Consider the following 23,681-nt stretch of genomic DNA (forward strand, 5'->3'; position numbering starts at 1 on the left):
TTATCCAAGATTATTTTGAAGCTGTTTGTTGTTCCTGTTGTTGTTGTTTTTACTTTTGAGAGGTTTCCTTATCTTATTGGGCTTTGGAATCAGTTTCTTTTCAGGGGTGTAACATTACAGCTTGCTGACCCTCAGTGAGCTTTCTTTCTGGCTTAGAGAATTCTTCAATGGAAGTGTCCAAAATCTCTTTGTCTTAGGCTTTCCAAAGATTCTGTCTCCAGGTTCTCTCCAGGTCACGGCACATTTAGACTTGGGGTCTCTGGGCGTGATGGCCCTCAGATGCTCTCTAAAGGCATTGGTGTTTCTTTTGAATTCCAAGGCCAGGACGTATTTTCAGCTCAGGACTCATTTTAAGCCCAGGGCGGGTGCGAGCCTCTGGCTGGGCTGGGGCATCCGGCAGATGGTGGCACTTCCGCTGATGGCTCAGCAGCGTCACGTGTGCGTGACGACGTCTAGCTTGGCCGACAGACACACCACGGCCGAGAGCAGCTGGTTCCCTTCCGGGGCTCTGCTGACCTCGCGGATGCCGATGGCGTCAATGCTTCCTGACGTCGGCGGGAGTCCATCCTGACGCCTGAGGGTCACCTCCTGTCTTTTCCACCTTCTACTCCTCACCAGTGTTCACATCCATGCTAATCTTGTTTCTACTTTAGTTTTCCAAAGGTGGCTGCTTTTTCTTTCCTTTCCTGTCCACAACCTTCTGAAGCTGGAGAGGTTTAATTCTGTCTTCCAGGGTCTGCAGTATGAAATTCATATCCTCCCTGGCCAGGGCACCCCAGCCTATGCTGCGCTGGGTTATTCAGCCTTGCCTTCACAGGTAAAGGCCTCTTCTTCGGCCTGGAGCCCCTCCTTGGCACTTGGGGGCTGCAGCCATTCTGAAAATCAGTTCTGTGCTTTGGGCATCAGCTCCATCGTCAGGAGCAGCTGTCACATTCAAAGCAGAGGGGTGGCACAGTTAGAAAGGTGGCAGAGAAAGATCTTGTGGACTCCAGGCAGGAAGAGTCCTTTGCCAAGACTGGAAGCATCAAAGAGGTTCCAGAACAGTCTATCGATGTGTGAGCACAGAGTCCTTGCCTTGGGGTGGGGAAGAGGGAAGGTGCAAAACCACTCAGAGAACACTTTTCATTCTTCTGCATCCTGCATGCTAAGTCGCCTCACTCGCATCTGACTCTTTGTGACCCTTTGGACTGTAGACCACCAGGCTCCTCTGTCCATGAAATTCTCCAGGCAAGTTTACTGGAGTGGGTTGCCATTCCCTCCTCCAGGGCCTCTTCCTGACCCTGGGATAGAACCCACGTCTCCTGTGGCTCCTGAATTCCAGGAGGATTCTTCATTGTTCTTCTGCACTGGGACACTTCCAAACGGGAAAGTTGGCCCAGGATGTCACAAAAGAGCAAGGCCTGATCTCTTAAAAACCCTGAATTTAAGAGGGGAGAGGGGAGGGCTCTGGTCAAGGCCCTCCCGGTCAGTGGAGAAAGAGTTCTAGCTAAACATTTATTTTTAGAGTAGTCTTTGTATCAGTTAAGTTCAATGATCAGTTCAGTCGCTCAGTGGTGTCTGACTCTTTGCTATCCCATGGACTGCAGGACACCAGGCCTTTCTGTCCATCACCAACTCCTAGAGTTTACTCAAACTCATGTCCATTGAGTTGGTGATTTACTTTAAAATATCTTTTGTTTTTCTTCCCCTTCTTCTCCTCCTCACTCAGGATCTCTCCTTCCCAACATCTATGTGGTTTGCTTCCTTGTTTTCTGCAGATCTTTGCTCCAGTATCACTGAGTACTTTTTTGCCTATCTCATTTAAAATTTCACATCTTTACCAGCCCTCTGCTATCTCTTTCCTGCTTTGTTTTTCTTCTCACCACTTATGATCCTCTGATAGACTATATATTTTACTTACTTTTCTGCTGTTGTCTTTCAACTGGATTATAAATTCCATAAAGACAAGACTTTTGTCTCTTTTGTTCTATCCTGTAACTCCAGCACCTAATACTCAAGTTTCAAGTATTAGACATAGTAGATATGCAGTGAATATTTGTAAAGTTAAATGAATGAATAAATAAACTGTAATCATTTACTTAACTCTGACCTCTTTCTTGAGTGCCACACTTTTTACTCTGGAAATCAGCGCTATAGTCCATCTCTTGCCTGGATCAGGTAACACCCTTCTAGTTTCTTGCCTTCTAGGCTTTCTTCTTTTTACATTTCTTCTCTATACTATCTCTTGAGAAATTATTTTAAAGTCCAAATCTTATCCTGTCATGCACCAATTTATGGTTTTCCAATGGACTTCACCACTCTTAGAAGAAAAACCTACATTTTAAGAAGAATCAGATCAGCTTTCCTCATCTCATTTTGCTATCTCAGGTCTAACACTCCAAGTCTTCACTCTGACCATCCTAAACTACTTTGACTTCCTCTAACTCATCACTTTCTTTTGATCGTCACCTATATTCTGCTTGACACACTCTTCTCACAATCCACACTATTAGCCTAACTCTCATATAGTCTTCAGTGTCAGATGCTCTTGCCCTGGGAAACTTTCCCTGAAGGACAAAAAGCCAGTTGTTCCTGATAAGTACTTCCTTAGTACTGGCATTTTCTCAAGGCAGTTGTCACATGTTATTTAAATTGATTATTCCTCTGTGCCCTCTGTTGGGGGTCTCAGTGCCATGCAGATGGTCATCTCATTTGTTTCTTTCACATCCAGATCCCTGGAGCTTAGCATGGTGCTTAGCTTATGGTATGCATTTGTTATTTGTTGCAAGTAAAAGAGAGAAAGAATGAATTTAAAAAGTGTGGAAAGGGAGGAGGTGGGGGAATTACACTTTATTCTGTATTTAAAAGGAAACTAGCTTAGATTGCCAATGGAGATAAAAGTTCTTAAAAATTTAAATTGGATAATAAAAACACATTTAGGATCCAGCAGAAAATGTTTCAGTGTTATCTTTAAATCACTCTCTTATTTTATTTAACCCAATATGCTTCCCAGGCCATAAAAGTTTCTAAATAAATATCTAGTAAATAACACACTTCCCAAGTCTGGTTCCAAATTGGGAAAGGAGTACATCGAGGCTGTGTATTGTCACCCTGCTTATTTAACTTCTATGCAGAGTACATCATGCAAAATGCCAGGCTGATGAAGCCCGAGCTGGAATCAAGATTGCCGGTAGAAATATCAACAACCTCAGATATGCAGATGACACCATCCTAATGGCAGAAAGTGAAGAGGAACTAAAGATCCTCTTGATGAATGTGAAAGAGGAGACTGAAAAAGCTGGCTTCAAATTCAGTATTCAAAAGACATGGCATCCAGTCCTATCACTTCATGGCAAATAGATGGGAAAAAATGGAGTCAGTGATGGATTTTATTTTCTTGGGCTCCAAAATCACTGCACAGTGACTGCAGCCATGAAATTAAAAGATGCTTGCTCCTTGGAAGAAAAGCTCTGACCCTAGACAGTGTATTAAAAAGCAGAGACATAATTTTGTTGACAAACATCTGTCTAGTCAAAGCTATAGTTCTTCCAGTAGTCATGTATGGATGTGAGAGTTGCACCCTAAAGAAGGCTGAGTGCTGAAGCAATCACTCCTAAAGGAAATCAACCCTGAATATTCATTGGAAGAACTGATGCTAAAGCTCCAATGCTTTGGCCACCTTATGCGAAGAGCCAACTCATGGAAAAAGACCCTGATGCTGGAAATGACTGATGGCAGGAGAAGGGAGTGACGGGGGATGAGATAATTGGATAACATCACCGACTCAGTGGATACAGGTTTGAGCAAACTCAGGGAGATACTGAAGGACAGGGAAGCCTGGCGTGCTGTAGTCCTTTGGGTCACAGGTAGTTGGACCCAATTTAGGAACTGAACAACATCAACAAAAAATAACACACAAGACTATTTTTTTTTTCCAGCCAGATAAGATATAATCGGTGTGAATGTGCACAGAATGTTTGTTTAGTAAATTTTTACTCTATTTTAGTGAGAGCATTTAGAATGCTCTCCAGGCCAGGACCTGGTTCACCCAGCCCAGTTCACCATGAAAATGACAGTGACTCCATGGAACGAATGGGATGGGAGACCTCTCAGAAGTCATTTCCATGTGATGGATTTTTAATCAAGTACTTCTAAACTAATCATAATTTATTATGGACATATTCCTCAAAATAGCTATTAAATTGTTCCATCTTCAAACAACACCAACCCTCAGGCAATCAAATTCCACAAATTATCAGAAGTATTAAATGTTTTCCGTTGTTGTAACACTACCTATTCAAAAGTTTCCAAGTTGCCTAATACTTCTAATCTTTCCAAACTTCTTGAACCACCCAAACTACAAAATGATTAACTTCCCTGTCATTTTTCCTAACTTTGATCAAATTTTTCTGCGCTTGCCTTTCAAGGGTCCTGAGACAATAATCAAATTCAATCTGCTTGGACCTAGAAGTTTGCTGTAGAGAGGGCCAGGTGGACCCTCAGACGTTCACAGCCCAATAAAAGGATTCTCTGTCCATTAATCTCAAATCTGCAACAATAACCACTCTGAAACAAAGCTGGAAATATAGGTGAAGAAAAAGGGTGGAATCAATCTGAGCTTGAAACTGCTGCAAACATCATGTGTACTGATTTTTCCTTGCTGAGGTATTAGTACCATCTTTCAGAGCTCTGCTAAGGATTTGGAATCCATCTCTTTGCTGACTCTACCACATGTTATCATTCTCGTCAGACCATGAGCTAATGCTGCAGGATAGTCCACCATCTGGTCTCTTTGCAGGACTAAACTCCATCTTCATGCTTAAGATAAGAATGCTAAAGAGGAACTCCTATTAAGTAGAACTTAAGTACAACTTTCTCTTTCATACCATATTGGCAAAATTAAACACACACTGAAAAAACCAAGCAATAATAATAACAAACTTTAAAAATCACAGGAAAAAAATTTACATATGAATATTTTATTCCTTGTTTGTTTCATTGTGTTTGTTTTTTTGGTCAAATATGGCATCATCCACTAAATGGACATGAGTTTGAGCAAACTCCAGGAGGTAGTGAAAGACAGGTAAGCCTGGTGTGCTGCAGTCTATGGGGTCAAAAACATTGGACACAACTGAGCGACTGAGCAACAACAACAAATGCTCAACTCACATTTTAGTGTAACACTTTACTTGTTGTTCTGCTTACATAAGGTATCTATAACAATCATTCCCTAACTGAATAAAGGAGTAAAATGTAGGCGAGAGGACTTAATAAGTGTTAACCTAAGAAAATGAGAGCTTGTCAAATATGATTTAAAGCCAGATATTGGTTATTAATTCTGTGTGGTAAGTCACTTCAGTCATGTCTGACTCTTTGTGACCCTATGGACTATATCCTATCAGGTTCCTCTGTCCATGGGATTCTCCAGACAAGAATACTGGAGTGGGTTGCCATACCCCCAGGGGATCGTCCCAATTTTCTGCTTTAACTGCAACAATGAAAATGATTCAATAATAGGTTAGATGTTAATTAACCACAGAACTGTCAATTTACTGCAATGATGATTCCTAGAAATATGAAATGAACAAGTCTTGGTATGTTAAAGTGAGGTCTGAAAAGTAAGACAAATGAATGTGAAATTAAAATATGGCATAACTTGGAAAAGGAATTGATTGAAGTAAGATTTTGAGATGGAAAAAGTATTGAGCAAGTTTGTTATGTATGTGCCAGCATCCTGGCTCACTTAGGAGTGAAATAGAAGAAAGGAGAAAGAGTTGTTAAGAAAATGGGTAGTTGAAATAATAAATAGGCTTCCCAGGTGGCTCAGTGGTAAAGAATACACCTGCCAATGCAAGAGATGCAGAAGACACGGGTTCTGTCTCTGTGTTGGGAAGATTTCCTGAGGAGGAAATGGCAACCCACTCCAGTATTATGGCCTGGGAAATTCTACGGACAGAGGAGCCTGGTCCGCTACAACCCACGGGGTCGCAAAAGGGTCAGACATGACTGAGTGATGGAGCATGCACACACAATTTAAAAAAAGGCAAACCCTATTTTGTATTCACAATTTGATTATTATTATTGAATCTCTTCTCATTCTTCAGTTAATAAGTAATCCTTTATAATGAGTGTGTTTCAAGTGGTGCCAAACAATAGTCCTTGTCTTTATGTTCACAGCTTTTGGATAACAAATAAAAGTACTCTAACTGAGTTAAGCTAAGAGAACAGTGAAAAGAGCAGGAGTCAAATTAATAATTAGTAAACAACTGTTGTATTTTCTTCAAGTTCGTTTGAGTCAAAACCATCATGTTTTGATTTATGAATTGAACTTTCACAGTAGTTTGAAAAGACAAGGTGATGGGAAAACTTGAGCGAAGAATGAAGTAAAAGTTATAAGGGAGAGAGAATAACACTTTCTTGAGTGTATGCTTTTATATAATTTTGAAACTTGAAAGCTCTAATTTTAGTTCAATATATAGGCCGTTCATATTTAAAGCTATTGATGTTAAGCTTAGTTTTAAATTTCTACAAACTTTAAATATAAATTAATATAAATGGGAAAGGAAAAAAGTAACAAAAACTGAAAGAACACTGAACCGAAAGGATCTAATTGCATTTCAATTGAATATCATAACCACACTATAGGGACAAATAAACAAACTCAACTAGATGCTGCCTATTTGAAACTCAAAATATAGGAGATAATAAGTAAGCTTTCCTAATAAGTGTAATAGGAAGTAAGAACACCATACAAAATTTTAAAAAATATGAAACAAAAAGTTGCTTGTGATGTGATCAATAAAATTAGTAAAACTCTAGTCAGAATAATTAAAAAAAGGAAAAAAAGATACTGAAAAGAAACCAACTACTCATATTAAGAATGAGAAAGCTTGTAGTACTACAGATGTTACAATTATTAAAAAGATAAGAAGGTGATATTATGAAAAATTTATGTCAGCAAATTTGAGAATTTATATTAAGCAAATAATATGAAAAGCACAAATCAAAATGTTTATTCAAGACAAAAACAGGTAACCCAAATGTCATAGGTTTATTTTAAAATATTTAGTTACAGTTAAAATCATTACAGAAATTTTTACAGTTAAAGTTTATTTCTAGAAAAGTGGTGAATTCTAATAGTAAAGAGGAAAGTAATATTTATGCTACTCTATTTCATTGAGAAAAATACACAGGATGAAATATTTCCCAGCTCATTCTATGAAGCTAGTGTTACTATGATCCTAAAACCAGATTAAGATAATACACAAATAAAAAATAGCAAACATATACCTTGTGAATATGTGCAAAAAATTTTAACAAAATGATAGCAAATTGAATCTGACAATACTTTTAACTGTATAATATACTGACCACCTGGGTTTTAACCAAAGAATGAAAAGTTTTAGAGTTTGGAAATCAATCAGTAGAGTTAACAATATTAACACAGTAGAAAAAAAGAAAAAAACACATAATTATTACAACAGATGTAGAAAAAGCATATGGCAATATGCAAATCTAGTCCTGACTAAAAACTTTCAGCTTGGTTGAAATAGAAGAGAACTTTCTCAACCTGATGAATGGCTTCTATGGAAAATCTACAGCTAAACTTACACTTAGTGAAAAAAAAATCTGATTACATTGCCCCTAAGATAAGCAAGAGAGAAACACAATTCCATCCCATTGTTTGTATTCAGCCTTGTGTGGAAGGTTCTAGATAGTGAAGTAAGGTAAGAAAACTAAATGAAAAGCATATAGTTTGGAAAATAAAAACTGGAACTACTGAGTTAAGCACAGTGCAGAATATCAGATAAATATACTAGAATTAATTTTATTCTCTATACTAGCAAGATTAATTGAAAATTGCAATGTAAGCAAAAGCAATATATAATGGCACTAAAATATAAAATGGTGGTGGTGGTTTAGTCACTAAGTCGTGTCCGACTCTTTGCAAGCCCATGGACTATAACCTGCCAGGCTTCTCTGTCCATGGGATTCTCCAGGTAAGAATACTGGAGTAGGTTGCCACTTCCTTCTCCAGGAAAATATAAAATACTTAAGGGCAAATCTAAAAACATGTATAAGGCCTGTGTACAGTCAATATAACAAAACTGATAAAAGATTTCTAAGAAAATCTAAATAAATGAAGATATATGCCTGTTTACGAATTGGATCACACAGTAATGTTGCGATGCCAGTTCTCCCAAAACTGAGCTATAGATTTAAAGCAGTTTCAGTCAAAATTATAGCAGATTTTCTGTCATAGAAACTGGCAATGTCATTTGAAGTTTTATACAAAACTACAAATGATCTAGAGCAGACAAAACAACTTGAAAAAAGATTAAACTTAAATGTCCAGGGATATGACTTTAGGACTTATTATAAGTTATAGTAGGCAATATAGTATGGTGATGGTGTGAGGATAAGCAAATTGGTGAAATAGAATCCCAATTATAGAAATAGACATACATGTAAATAGTTAACTGATGTTCATCAAAGGTATAAAGTCAATTTCACAAAGAAAGAATATAATTCTTATACTGTACAGGAATAAGTGAATATCCATTTATAAAGAAAGCAAGTTTTGATACATATTATTCAAGTACTGGGATTAAGTAAGAACTTGCTGATGCATACTAATGCTAAAGGGATGTTCCCACAGATACCATATTGATTCCTTTAATTACTTAGTTAATGTTTATCTGTAAGTTCCTTCACTAGACTCGGATCTTTTCTTTTTCCTTCCTTCAAGGTTTATTGAGATAGAACTGATCCACAGGACTATATGAATTTAATGTATACAACATATAGATTTGACTACATACCTCACAAAAAGATTATCAAAATAGGTTTAGTGAACATTTAGCATCTCATATAGATACAAAAGTAAAGAAATAGAACATTTTTTTCCTTTGTGATAAGAACATTAAGGATTTACTCTCTTAATGACTTTCATATATAACTTATAACACTGTTGATTATATTTATCACCTTGTACATTACATTGTTGTGCTTATTTATAACTGGAAGCTTGTACGCTTTGACTGCCATCCTCCTACTGTGCTTCACCACAACCCATCTCTGCTAGCTACAAATCTGATCTCATTTTTTTCTAAGTTTGTTTGCCTTTGAAGTATAATTGACCTACACTATGTTAGTTCTTGTTATAAAACATAGAGATTCGGTATTGTTATATATTTAAAAATGGTCACCATATTGGTCTATTTGCCATCCATCACCGTACAAAGATATTACATAATTATTGGCTGTATTCCCCACACGATGCATTTTATAGCTGTAATTCATTTATTTTGCACTTGGAAGATTGTACCTCTTAACCTCTTTCACCAATTTCTTTCTCTTTCTCTCTATATAAAATACATAGCTTTCTTTATATACAGAAATAAACTCAAATGATGCATAGAGCTAAATGTAACATCAAAGATCATAAATTCACTTGAAGAAAATGAGATAAAATGTTTTGATTCTGTGTTGGGTACAGGTTTCTTTTGTATCAAAGAAATAACTGATAAATGGAATATCATTAAAATTAAGAACTTTGGGTCTTTGAACAACACTGATGAGAAGTTGAAAAGTCACACATGGGGAGAAAATATTTGTAAATCATTCATCTAGTAAGAACCTTTTATCTAGAACATGTATAGAACTCTCAAAGGTCAATAATAAGACAAGCAACAACCATGTTAAAAAAGCAAAAGATTTGAACACTTTGTCAAAGGATATATATAGATTGGAACAAACATGTGAAAAGATGTTCAACATCATTTGTCACTGGAGAAACAGAAATTAGAGCAATGAGATAAACCTGCACATGTATTAGTCAAAAATTAAAGTGTAGATAAGATGTTGAAATGTTGATAGTGTATAACAACTAAAACTCTCATACCTGGTTGGCATAAATGTAAAATAACACAACTGCTTTGAGAAACAATACTTCAGTTTTTTGAATTAAAAATACCATAGTTATTTCATTCTTAGCTATTTACTCAATGTAAATAAAAGCATATGTTTATACTTGTTCATGAATGTTATTTTTAATAATCCTAAACTAGAAACAATCCATATTTCCAACAACAGATCAATGGATAACAAATTATAGAATTTGGCATACAATGGAATAGTACTCAGTAATAAAAAGCAGTGAATTATTGAGCCACTTAGCAGTCTTGATGGATATCAAAATAATCATACTGGGTAAAAGAAGCCAGACTAAAAAACTATATAATATATGATTTCACTTGTATTAAATTCTATAAAATACAAATTCACCTACAGTGACATAGAGTAAATAAATGATTTTCCAGGATGGAGGGGCTGGGGAGGTGCAGAGAGAGGGGTTACAAAGAAATCTAAAGAAATTTTGGGGGTGATTGCTTATTATCTTGATTTTGATAATAGTTTCATAAGTATATACCTATATCAAATCTTATCAATTTTAAACTTTAAACATAAGCATTTTATTGTATGTCTATTATTCCTAATTAAAGTTGTTAAAAAAGAAAAAGAGAAGATGACTACACACAGGTGTAGAAAATGGCAGAGGCTGGTGGGAGTGATCAACAGACAATGGATTTCTTACAAGAGAGAATGTGGATAACATTCAGTTCAGCTCAGTGGCTCAGTTGTGTCCGACTCTTTGCGACCCCATGAATCGCAGCACGCCAGGCCTGCCTGTCCATCACCAACTCCTGGAGTCTACCCAAACTCATGTCCATTTAGTCGGTGATGCCATCCAACCATCTCATCCTCTGTTGTCCCCTTCTCCTCCCGCCTTCAATCTTTCCCAGCATCAGGGTCTGTTCAAATGAGTCAGCTCCTCACATGAGGTGGCCAAAGTACTGGAGTTTCAGCTTCAGCATCAGTCCTTCCAATGAACACCCAGGACTGATCTCCTTTAGGATGGACTGGTTGGAACTCTTTGTAGTCCAAGGGACTCTCAGGACTCTTCTCCAACACCACAGTTCAAAAGGATCAATTCTTTAGCTCTCAGCTTTCTTTATAGTCCAACTTGGTGGCTCAGACGGTAAAGCGTCTGCCTACAATGTGGGAGACCTGGGTTCGATTCCTGGGTCAGAAAGATTCCCTGGAGAAGGAAATGGCAACCCATTCCAGTACTCTTGCCTGGAAAATCCCATGGATAAGGAGCCTGGTAGGCTACAGTCCATGGGGTCACAAAGAGCCGGACACGACTGAGTGACTTCACTTCACTTCACTTCTCACATCCACACATGACTGCTGGAAAAACCACAGCCTTGACTAAACATACCTTTGTTGACAAAGTAATGTCTCTGCTTTTTAATATGCTGTCTAGGTTGGTCATAACTTTCCTTCCAAGGAGTAAGCGTCTTTTAATTTCATGTCTGCAATCACCACCTGCAGTGATTTTGGAGCCCCCCCAAAATAAAGTCAGCCACTGTTTCCACTGTTTCCCCATCTATTTGCCATGAAGTGAATGGTTCAGGTGCCATGATCTTAGTTTTCTGAATGTTGAGCTTTAAGCCAACTTTTTCACTCTCCTCTTTCACTTTCATTAAGAGGCTCTTTAGTTCTTCTTCACTTTCTGCCATAAGGGTGGTGTCATCTGCATTTCTGAGGTTATTGATATTTCTCCCAGAAATCTTGATTCCAGCTTGTGCTTCCTCCAGCCCAGTGTTTCTCATGATGTAATCTGCATATAAGTTAAATAAGCAGGGTGACAATATATAGCCTTGACATACTCCTTTTCCTATTTGGAACCAGTCTGTTGTTCCATGTCCAGTTCCATCTGTTGCTTCCTGACCTGCATACAGTTATTCATACATTAAACAAAGTTAAGTACACAGGTACCCTGGGGACAGGATCATACATTGACTAGGGAGAGATACCCTCCCATGGACACTCTGCTTTGGAGGGCTCACATAAGCAAACACACAATAAACAAATGTATATGTTTATAATATGAAAGCCTAAGAAGAAGTTAGATCGTTCCCTAACAGTTTTTATTGAAAGAATTCATTTTAAAATTCTAATTAATATAAAAACTTAATGACTTAAAAAGAAAAGACTTTTATGGTGTTTAGGCAACCTGCACTGTCTCCAGGAATAATACCCCAAGAACCATCCTCACTTGAGGCACCAGCCACACATCTGGAGACCCCAGGGCCACCTTCACTTTGGACCAACTTGACTACAAGTTCAGGTGTTCCCAGAACCACACTGAGGTTTGAGAATTTGCTAGATAGCTCACAGAATGTGAGCAAGCACTATACTTACAATTATACTATTTTTTTAAGTGAAAGTATATAAATTTTAACTAACTGAAAAAGAGACACACAGGTCAAATCTGGGAGGGTGTTGACCATGAAGTTCCTGTTGTCCCCATGGACGGTGTGACGGTGCGATGGTGTTGCAGTGTGATGCTGCTTAGAGTATTTCAATCAGAAAAGTTCAGTCTAGTCTTTGGTGTACAGACTCTTAACTGAAGCTCACATACCACCCATATGGGTGATCCTTTAGACTCCAGTGCACCCTTCATTCCAGAGGTTTAGCCAATATCTTTAGTGTCCAGTTTTCTCTTGAAAGTCTAAACTCATATGGTGTGGTCTAAAGCCCCCTTCATGAATTACATTGTTGGGCTGTCTGGTGACCAAAGCCTCTGATAACAAAGATGTGCTTATCAGCAACGCATTCTTGTAGCTTGGAATCACTTCCCAGTAGCTAAGGAAGAAGACCAGACCTCCCTTTGGATAAAGTTAATTCTTCACTAAAGTAAGGAATGCATGGACTTCTGTCACTCGGGATTCAGTACTTCGTACCATGGCAAAGCAACCCAAACAATGCTTACTCTGAGCACCCACAGTCTATGAAATAAAGCCATTCTGACCCCTAGGAACTTCTTCTGCTTCCCTTGCCCAATGTTCAGAAACTAAAGTCAATCCAGTCCTAATCCTGTGAAAATTTTAGTTTGTGTGAGGCTGAAGTTGGGAACTGTCAATGCTTACACGTGCCCAGAGGATTTGAGTGATAGAACTGCTTACACAAGAGAAAAGACAAATTAATGCATCATATGCTTCCATTAAAAGAGCATCGTTACCATAGATTCTTGCCTAATGAGGCATACTTTCCCAATGGTGCTAATATCTATTTTATTTTGCTTTTCTTTTTGTTCCATTCTGTGGTTTTGGAGACACTTGCAAATTAGCATGATATTCATGGGTATTGCTCATGATAATGAAGGGATACTGTGTAATGTTAAACAACTAACATATTACTTTTTTGCAATATTAAACATATTATTTTTACTTTTTTCTGGGACCTGCATGCATGCTAAATCACTTCAGTTGTGTCCGATTCTTGCCACCCTATGGACTGCAGCCCTCCAGGCTCTTCTGTCCATGGAATTTTCAAGGCAAGAGTACTAGAGTGGGATGCCATTGGTATCTCCAGGGGATCTTCCCTACCCAGGGATCAAACCGGCGTCTCTACATCTCCTGCATCAACAAGCAGATTCTTTACCACTAGAGTCACTAAAAAGCCCCTTTCTAGGACCTAGCCAAAGCGTAATAGAAATGTATTAGTTCTTTGAATTGGCAACTAGATGGACATTAAGTAGCATAACAGTATTTAATTAACAAACTTTTATGACAAATTTAGCTTGACATAAATAATTTTGATTCACATTTTTTCTATTTGCTGACTATAATTGTATTTGCCTCTAATTTCTAATAGATAATTTAAAATAATTTAGAAAAAAGTTTTCAAAAAATACATAAGTATAATTTAGTCATTTTGACGTTTTATATTTGCTTTTTTAATAGTTTCATTTTTACATATTTTTAAGATTACCATATAATAACATTATGCTAAAATGAAAATAAATAAAAGCAAATGCTCCAGACTAAATGTATGCACATTTATTATATTTTTATTTTATTTTTTCTCCAAAAATTTCAGGTCATCAACAGAATGCCTACATGCAGAGCAATAATCAATTCCAGTCATCTTTGGTATTATTTTGACTTTCAATATATACAAATAATACAATATGCAAATAAAGCAATATAATATGCAAATAAAATAAAAACAAAGAAAAAAAGAAAGCTGAGAGCTGAAGAATTGATGCTTTTCAACTATGGGGTTGGAGAAGACTCTTGAGAGTCCCTTGGACTGCAAGGAGATGAAAACAGTCCATCCTAAAGGAAATCAGTCTTGAATATTCATTGGAAGGATTGATGCTGAAGCTGAAACTCTAATACTTTGGCTACTTGATGATAAGAAGTGACTCATTGGAAAAGACCCTGATGCTGGCAAAGATTGAAGGCGGGAGGTGAAGGGGATGACAGAGGATGAGATGGCTGGATGGCATCACCAACTTGATGGACATGAGTTTGAGTAAGCTCTGGAAGTTGGTGATGGTCAGGGAAGCCTGGCACGCTGCAGTCCATGGGATCACAAAGAGTTGGACATGACTGAGGGACTGAACTGAACTGAACTGAATATACAAATCACTGTACATGCATGCTCAGTCGTGTCTGACTCTTTATGACCCCGTGGACTGTAACCCTCTGGTATTTCTCAGGCAAGAATACTGGAGTGAGTTGCCATTTCCTCTTCCAGCGGATCTTTTCAACCCAGGGATAGAATCTGTGTCTCTTGCATTTCCTGCATTGGCAGGTTGATTCTTTACCACTGAGCCACCAGGGAAGCCCCAAACCATAGCTTTACACATATTTCTTTAAATATATTTTTGTGAATGTATATTTGTTAGGCACAGGGATAAGTCATAATTTATTTGCAGTTTGTTACTTGATTTATAATCTTTAAATATTTAACCATATGCTACATGGACCTCTGTTCATTCACATGTTTGCTGTGTTGTTCTGTGCTCAGTCACTTCAGTTTGTGTCCAACTCTCTGTGACCCTATGGACTATAGTCCCCCAGGCTTTTCTGTCCATGGGATGCTTGGATGGGTTGCCATGCCCTCCTCCAGGGGATCTTCCCAACCCAGGGATCAAACTCGGATCTCTTAAGTCTCCTGCATTGCAGGCGGATTCTTTACTCCTGAACCACTGGGGAAGCCCCATTCTCATGCTTAGTGAAATCAGTTGTATCCGACTCTTTGAGACCCCATGGACTGCAGCCTACCAGACTCCTCTGTCTATGGGATTTTCCAGGCAAGAATACTGGAGTGGGTTGCCATTTCCCTTTCCAGGAGATCTTCCCAACCCAGGGATTGAACCCGGGTCTCCCTCATTGTAAGCAGACACTTTACCATCTGAGCTACCAGGGAAGTCTCATGCTTAGAGCTCCACAGATGAGAACATAAGTGTCCAAGAAATGCCATAAGGAGACTTAGTGTCTGAAGACACAAAGAGCAGAGTGATTTGTGGGGTTATTATAGAATAGTTGAGATTTGTGTGTGTGTGTGTGTGTGTGTGTGTGTGTGTGTGTGTGTCTGTATGCAAAACAACTTGGAGGCCTCCAGGAGATATGTCTTCAAGAAAATCTGACAATTTTGTTGAAAAACTGACCAATTGAAAGGGCACATTATTATTATTATTATTTTGTCAAAAATATGAAGGCAGTTTAGAAACTGAAAAATATACCATGCTCACTAGGAAGCCATGGATCAAATTTTTAATATAGTGATTTTGAGCAACTGATAGAATAAGGAGATTACTTCTATCACATTGATATCTAAATGCACATGACAATTTAAATCAGTAATTTAGATGAACCTCTCACACTCTGAAAACAATTCTTTTGAATCTCATCCTAGATTCTTCTTAGTTTCTTTTGGCCTCTATTTCTCATCCTAATGTTCTAGTTTTTAATTTTGTACACTCTCTAGCAAATAAACAGAGGTGAGGGAGCATTTTGACTAATCTTAGTAAAATATCTCATTTTTGTGATACATTTTGTGACACATTACTCTTGAAGAGATGGAAAATCAATGAAGAGTGAAAAAGTAAAACTGCAGTGGTGGATAATTAAGGATTCTGGACAAAATCACAATCTCTCCCTCTTTCAGATTTCTTCCTTAATCTTTAGAATAGATCCTTATGGTACCTGCGATAAATACCAGTGCAGGTTTAGTTTTACTTTAATTTGAAGTTAGATTATTTATTATGTTTTGTGTTGGTTTTATAATCAAGTCTTCACATTATTAAAAGCATGAGGGTATGCATACCCTATATAATATGTATTAGAAGCAAATGCATACACATGAAGATATAGATTTGATTTTATGTGTGGCAGCTGGTTGGTAATATAAGAGTTCAAGAGAAGTAATATATCCATCAAGCCGTATCTCTTTGAATGGTATTTGTTGTATGTGATATATGGAGGTGAAAGTGAAAGTGTTAGTCACTTAGCCATCTCCGACTCTTTGTGACCCCATGGGCTGCAGCCCGCCAGGCTCCTCTGTCCATGGGATTCTGCAGGCAAGAATACTGGGTTGGATTGCCATTTCCTTCTCCAGGGAATCTTCCTAACCCAGGGATCAAACCTGGGTCTCCTGCATTGCAGGTGGATTCTTTACCGCCTAAGCCACCAGGGAAGCCCTTGATATATGGAAAGAGCGCTACAAAAGCATTATAGGTGCATAAGCTTCTTTATATGAGAAAACTGAACTTTCCAGTTCTTGAGAGAAATTAGAACAAAAACAGAAGGGAAGAGGATTACAGAAATTGAGAAGAGGTCATGATTATTTTTCATAACTTCTAGAAATATCAGGACATGGATAAAATGTGAACAGCAACTTTGGCAGGTTTTTTTTCTTAGATATACAAAAGAATATTGTACAGAGAAAAAGCAAGTAAACATAAGTGACTGAAAATTTAATTTTGAGCTTAGGCAAAATTTTTGAAATTCAAAATAAATATCTCCATTGGATAAAAAATTAGTATCTGTGGTTTTGCAGTTTAGTTTGCTGATTTCTACCAATGTTTTCAGCATTATATTAATAAATACAAGAGATTTAGAAAAACTCCTTAACATTCAGTTTTGCTAAGTTATTTTTCATAATGTGTTAACATTAGTTATGTCTTTTTAAACATGAAATTAAATTTTAAATCAGTATTATTTTTGACTATGTTTGTACTGCAACTCATACCAATTATGAATGTAAGGAGATAAGATACATATATATTTAAATACAGTGGTTCACAACAGGTTTAAGTCATACCATAATAATAAGCAAAATTATAGAAATAATGCCAAGTGACTGAGCTTATTATGTCAGAAAGCTGAAACACACCTATATAAATTTATTTCTACTGAACATTCAGAAATTCAGTCTTATGATTATGTAATCTAATCTTATTTGTATTTTGAAAAGAATTTGTCCCATCAGATTTTACCAGGTTAACAAAAGCCATGGTTCAAAGCACCATTCACCATAAGTTGTCAGAATCCCTGGGCTGGAAAGCTCTCTGTGATAATGTATTTTAGTATATTAGGCACATTTTTCAGGGAGAGTACTGTAGATTTGAGGGTTCCTTATGAATCAGTCATTATTAAAGACTCAGAAATTCCCAGGTGCTCCAGTAGTTAGAATTCCCAGCTTCCATTGCAAGAGGCCTGGTTGGAGAACTAAGATCTGACAATGTAGTATGACCAAAAAAAGGAAAAAAAAAACAAAACCTCATTCTATTGAAACTATTGCTGAGATACATGCCATTTTTAAAATATGGAAATTTCATAATGTTTTCCACATACCTTTCAGTTAATTTTTAGGCCTGAATATATTTCTAACAAGTAACTCATTTAAAGAAAGTAAATTTTTTTTGAAATAACTTTTTTATCCAAAGAAAGAATATGTTAGATATAATGAAAACGTGCTTTCAGAAAAGAAGCAGATGGTTTTTATTGCTGGGAAAATTCGCGAAACTATATTAATGACCACATGTTTCACATTGAAAATCACCTCCTTAAGATATTCTTTTTCACAAATGTGTATAGAATAGCTCTGTAGCAGGCAGCAAAATAGACTACCAGAGATGTCATATACAAATTTCCAGAACCTGTTGATATGTTGGTTTCCATGACAAAGGAATTAAACAAGCAGATGGAATTCAGGCTGCTAATCAGTTGACTCTGAAATAAGGTGATTATCCTGGATTATCTGCGTGGGCCCAAGGTAATCACATGGGTTCTGAAATGCGAAAAAGGGAAGCAAAAGATTTAGTGTCACAGCGATACCATATGAAGAAACTCCACCAGCTACTGCTGGCTTTGAAGATGAAGGGAAACCACAAATCAAGTAATGTAGGCAGCCTCTAGAAACTGGGAAGGGCAAGGAAACTTTTTCCTCTAGAGACTCCTGAGATGAATGCAAGCTGTTCTTGATTTTAGCCTGTGAGATCCATTTTCAACTCCTAATCTCCAGAACTGCAACCTAATAAATGCGTGTTTTTTTTTAAGTCATTACGTTTGTCATTTGTTATAGCAGCAATACAAAACTAATACAATCTACATGTTGTTGTTCAGTAGACAAGTTGTGTCTGACTCTTTGTGATCCCATGGACTGCCAGCCTTTCCTATCCTTCCCTATCTCCCAGAGTTTGATCAAATTCATGTCCATTGAGTTGGTGATGCTATCTAACCTTCTCTTCCTCTGCTGCCCCTTTCTCTTTTTTTGTCATCAATCTTTCCCAGCATCAGGGTCTTTTCCAATGAGTTGATTCTTGGCATCAGGTGGCCAAAGTACTGGAGCTTCAGCTTTGGCATCAATCCTTCCAATGAATAATCAGGATTGATTTCCTTTAGGACTGACTGGTTGGATCTCCTTGCTGTCCAAGGGACTCTCAAGAGTCTTCTCCTGCACCATAATTCAAAAGCATCAGTTCTTCAGTGCTCAGCCTACTTTACTGTCCAACTCTCACATCTGTACATGACTACTGAAAAAACCATGGTTTTGGCTATATGAACCTTTGTTGACAATGTGATGTCTCTGCTATCTGTGGTCTAGTTTTGTCATAGGTTTCCATCAATACAAAAGACTGTGGCTTTGCCTACCAGGACATTATCATCCTAGGTTTTGATGTTACAAGAATAAGTGGATGAAATGACAATTTTCTTTAATCACAAAATTCTCTATACCTGTGAAGATTAAATCAGTTACCTCAAATTAAAATTTATGAGCTAAGAGAAAGAGACAAAAATGGCAAGTAATCAATATCACTTCAGAAATCCTTTAATTTATTAACTAACAGGAGTGCTACACTTAGTGCTCTTGCTTAATAGTATGGTGGATTTTGGCAAAGGGGCTTTAGTAAACACGGAAAGAAGGCTTAACTTTTAATGAAAAATAAATCTTGCTGTTACCTCCCAACTGGACAGAGATATGCTACTGTGGCACTTGCAATTTGTTTACGATTTTCATGATGCTTCTGTTTGCCAAATATAACATTATTATGATGATTATTACCACTACTACTACTTTAATGCCTCAATTACCCATAGAAAGTTGTATTTTTTCCTTTGAGTTTTTTTTTTTTTTTATATCAAAGTCAATAGCACCACTAAAGGTTGTAAAATTCTCCAATTAACTTATTTAAAACTAAGTGGTTTATTTTGGAGCAGTGCACATATTTTTGAAACATTCTAAAACCATAGCAAGACAAAGAAAACCATACAAGGTCCTCCCCACCCATTGGTCATCATCACCAAAGACTGAATTTTTAACTGACACTATGAATGGAAATATGTTAACTTTTCATTCTTTTATCCAGAACTCATGACTACCACTGCCAATGTGTAATACGTGTTCTGACCACTGTACTCTTGACCTCATATGGCACCTGTCCTCAAATGAAGTGGAAGCATTTACAAGGGAACTAGAAATGGTGTGTGTCATCAGGTTGTGACAGCCAGAGACTATTTTTTTGGAGGGGGAAATGTTGCTTATCCCCAAAAAAGCATACCCTTTGCTATTGCAGAATCATTTCTTAAATTTTTTCACATAAAAATTAGGACATAGTGAGACTACCTTTCCAATGAGTTGGATATATTTGTATATGGATCAATTTTTATACCCATACCCCCAAAAAAACAATTTACCAACCCCTCCTGAGAAATGCTCCTCAAACAATACTTTCCTAATGAGAGATAGTTTAAAAATTTGCATATTTCTCTTTACAGAAAGCCACTTGGTCTAAGTATACTAGAACTGGCCTTTAGTTTTATAGTACTTTTTCATAAAGGGTGAGAATTGAAGAACATTCATGTGTATTCTCTTGATTTGATGATATAGCCAGTGTTGGAAGTCTCTCATTACCACTCCATGTCCTTTATTGTCAAGATGTTAATGAGTTTGGTTAAACTTTTTCTTTCTATTCTATTCTCACAGCCATACTGTATTTTTATGTATAAAGTCATATATACTAACTTCTAGTCAAGTTCAATGAACTATAATGAAAAATACTAAGAAAAAAATAGATTAGAGAAAACCAGCTTCTGTGGGGCTATACTAGTGAATATGAGAATAAATTAAATGCAACTTTCCAAAAAGTTGAAAAAAAATATAGTATCAGAGTTTGAGGTCTACAATGAAAGAAATTATATATATATATATATATAGCATAAAATATGCATCACTTTTCTTTCATCAACCCATCTCTTCCCAGTGTCAATAAAATTACACAGATTTATACCTTTCTAACCCTAACTTCACTTTAGTGCTAGCTAGACTCATATTCTTACACTTACCATACATAAGAAGAAAGATTAAAAGAAATGTGTTCACTTTTATTGAGGGACAAGTCAGAAAGAGTCTCAACCGGTGACAGATAATTCAATTCAAAGTTAGAAAGGAAAATATAATGATCAAGAAACTGGCAGAGGTCCACAGGAAAAGATTGTTCATGAGCCGACAGGACTGGAACATTTAAAGAGATGGAAGCTGTGGGTGGAAAGCCACTGCCTACATTAAATAAAGTGGGTTTTGGCACTGCTTGAAACTTGATGTCGAATTCCCTGTCTGTACACTTTTGTCTTCCCAGACAGTCAGTTTCACTGAGGGCAGCAGGGTAAGGTGGGGGCAGGGAAGCCGGTTGCAGCAATCTTCTCCGGACTTGCCAGCTCCCTGGAGGGGATTGTTAACAGCCCAGCTGAGTCTCATCACAGCCATGGAAAAAAGCCCTCAGTCAATAGTCTGGTCCTGGGAACAAAGTCCTGAGAGACTCAAAACGCCTATTACACTAAAAGTTTTTCTTTGTTTTGTATATTCTGAGTTGACACTTTATGGCTCTTTAAATTCATACTTTTAAAATTATTTTCTTGAAATCGATATATACTCCATTTAATGTTGACATGTTATTGAAAAAAATGCTGTTCACAAACAGGGGTCTGATAATTTCTTGTCACTGAAAATTTGCACATTATGGATTGAATTTCTTATTCCCAAAGGACATGGGGCACTTTAGACCATATCTAGGTATTAAAAAATTTGCAAGAAATGTTTTCATGAGTAGTAATAGATCTTGGGAAATAGGAGAACTGGGATGTGTGTCTTAAAATATCTGCCTTCATTTCAGAATAAAATGCTAATGTTTATTTCCTTTAACATTTAGTGAAAATGCTCAGTATAATGAGTAGCATACTTCATGCTTATAAAATTTGAGATCCTACATTACTATTTAGTTGCATTTGTTTCTACCAGTTAGAGCCCCTTAAGTTCCCAGTTATCGCAAAACTCCAGGCAAAAGAACTTCTCTGTCTTTCAGTTTTCAAATTCTAAAATAGAATTTATTTTGATTCATATATAAAATGGAGATGTCTTAAAATATATGTTTCTGTGAAAAATAACCTTAAGTGAACACATCAACACATATTTTCCTGATGTCACACCAGCTATTGCTTTTTATTTTAAAATTATCTTTTTGGGGCATAGTAAAAGGAAAAGGAGAAAGATTAAAAAAAAAAAGAGAGAGAGAAAAGAGGGTAAGAAAATAAGGTGAACCTGGTACATTGAATCCTGCTTCTGCTGGAGATGTGTATAAACCTGTTCATTATTTTTCATGTCCCATATCATTTTCTCCAAGTTTTCCAAACAAAATAATAGAGATAATTTGCACTAACTTCAAATGGCACCACTTTTACATTATTGTGCTCTAAGTTGTGTACAATTACATGTTTAGAGTTTGGAGTCCTTGGGTGGAGCTAAGAACTCCAGAGACTGAATAGCAATAGAGAAGGAAAGCAGAAAGATTCACAAAACAAATTTCACAAGGTTGCCTTGTTCCAGATCTGTACATCTTCTTCTTCTTAGGCACTTATGGCTACTGCATTTTGGGAGGATACAGAAACTTAACTAAAAATCATGATTTTTTTTTCCCTGAGAAAGTTATGCAGAATCTGGACAGTTTAGCTTATCTAGAAAGTTGTCAAGTTTTAATCCATCAAAGTGTCAGATGTTATTAAGCAATTTACTTGGTGCAGTAATCAGGATAGATTCCCTTTGGTTGCAAAACAAAGAGTCACCACACTTGAGTGGTTTAAAAGAGCAGAAATCTATTTATTTTTCATGCTGCATGTGTCATCCAGGTTGGCAATGGAAAAGAGGCCCATTGAAGTTTCTCAGAAGACTACCTTGATCAAGGCATTGTCATCGGAAGGTAAGATTTCAGGTTTAGTCATGGTAGGATCAAAGAATGTGTATAACTGAATGTCTTAAGTGCTTCCTCTCAGGAATGACACATCACTTTCATTTACATTCCATTGACCAAAACAAGTCCCACAGCAGTGCATAATTTAGAGTGAATCTTTGTGGAATGAGAGAAGAACCAGAAATCTCTGGGAATAGTAGTAGTATTTATCAGAGTTTGCTTTTTTTTTGATCAACAAGTATTATGTTCACTCTCTTTCCCACTTGTAGAACTTACACATGATCACCTCAAAAATGAAAATCCAAAAGTCTATTCCAGTCATGGTATGAATCTTAAAATCCAGATCTCTGAATAATGTGTATTAGTTTATTCATCAGGTCATAATGTGGCTTCCCTTGATCTGGAGAATAGTGAGCTAAAAGGAGCTAAAATGCATCACCTTTCTAACCAGATACACACACAATGTGCAATGATAGACAAAACAAAACAAAACAAAAAAACAAAAAACCGACTCCCATTCAGAAAGAGGAAGAATGAGGGACTTTCTACAGACTCTGGCTCACAGCAATTCTAAAATTCCAATAGGAAGATATTATGAGGCTCCCTTCCCTGGGGGTATGGAATGTTCCCTGTTTATGCCCTGATTCTTCTGTTCCTTAGGAAGAGCTTCTTTGTTCACCATTTTTCAAGTCACTAGCTACACCCTCTGGGAGAGTAGTCTTTTTCCATTATATTTCTTGGCCACATCTGAAATGGACACTGGGGAATATGCGTTTCTGTTTTCTTAACTAATTTCCGGCCTATATATGGTTGGGTGCCCAAAGAGTATTTAAAGTCTAGAAGAGGAACAGACTCCTTAGAAACTCAGTAAGATTATTATCTTTAGTCAGCTTCTTGGGCCAGTAACCAGACCAATGGCATTTTTTAAGACATAGTTCCCAGAATGCTAAATTATTTTGTTTTCTCTTCCATGTTCTTTTTCTCTCACTGTCTCTCTTTGGTGTCAAGTGCTGTGAGACCCTGGAATCTAATAAAACTTTTTTCGTAACTAAAAGGACTTAGGAACTTGATACTCCTAATTTGCTACTGGCCCGGA

General features: G+C 37.0%; 1 pseudogene; it reads right to left on the reverse strand.

The window, feature by feature from the left end:
* LOC133050752 (ribonuclease P protein subunit p38-like) lies at positions 1 to 22,616 on the reverse strand (annotated as a pseudogene).
* Positions 22,617 to 23,681: the final 1,065 nt, after the last annotated feature.

Source organism: Dama dama, chromosome 33 (genome assembly GCF_033118175.1).
Source record: "Dama dama isolate Ldn47 chromosome 33, ASM3311817v1, whole genome shotgun sequence".
In the NCBI taxonomy this organism is placed as follows: Eukaryota; Metazoa; Chordata; class Mammalia; order Artiodactyla; family Cervidae; genus Dama; species Dama dama.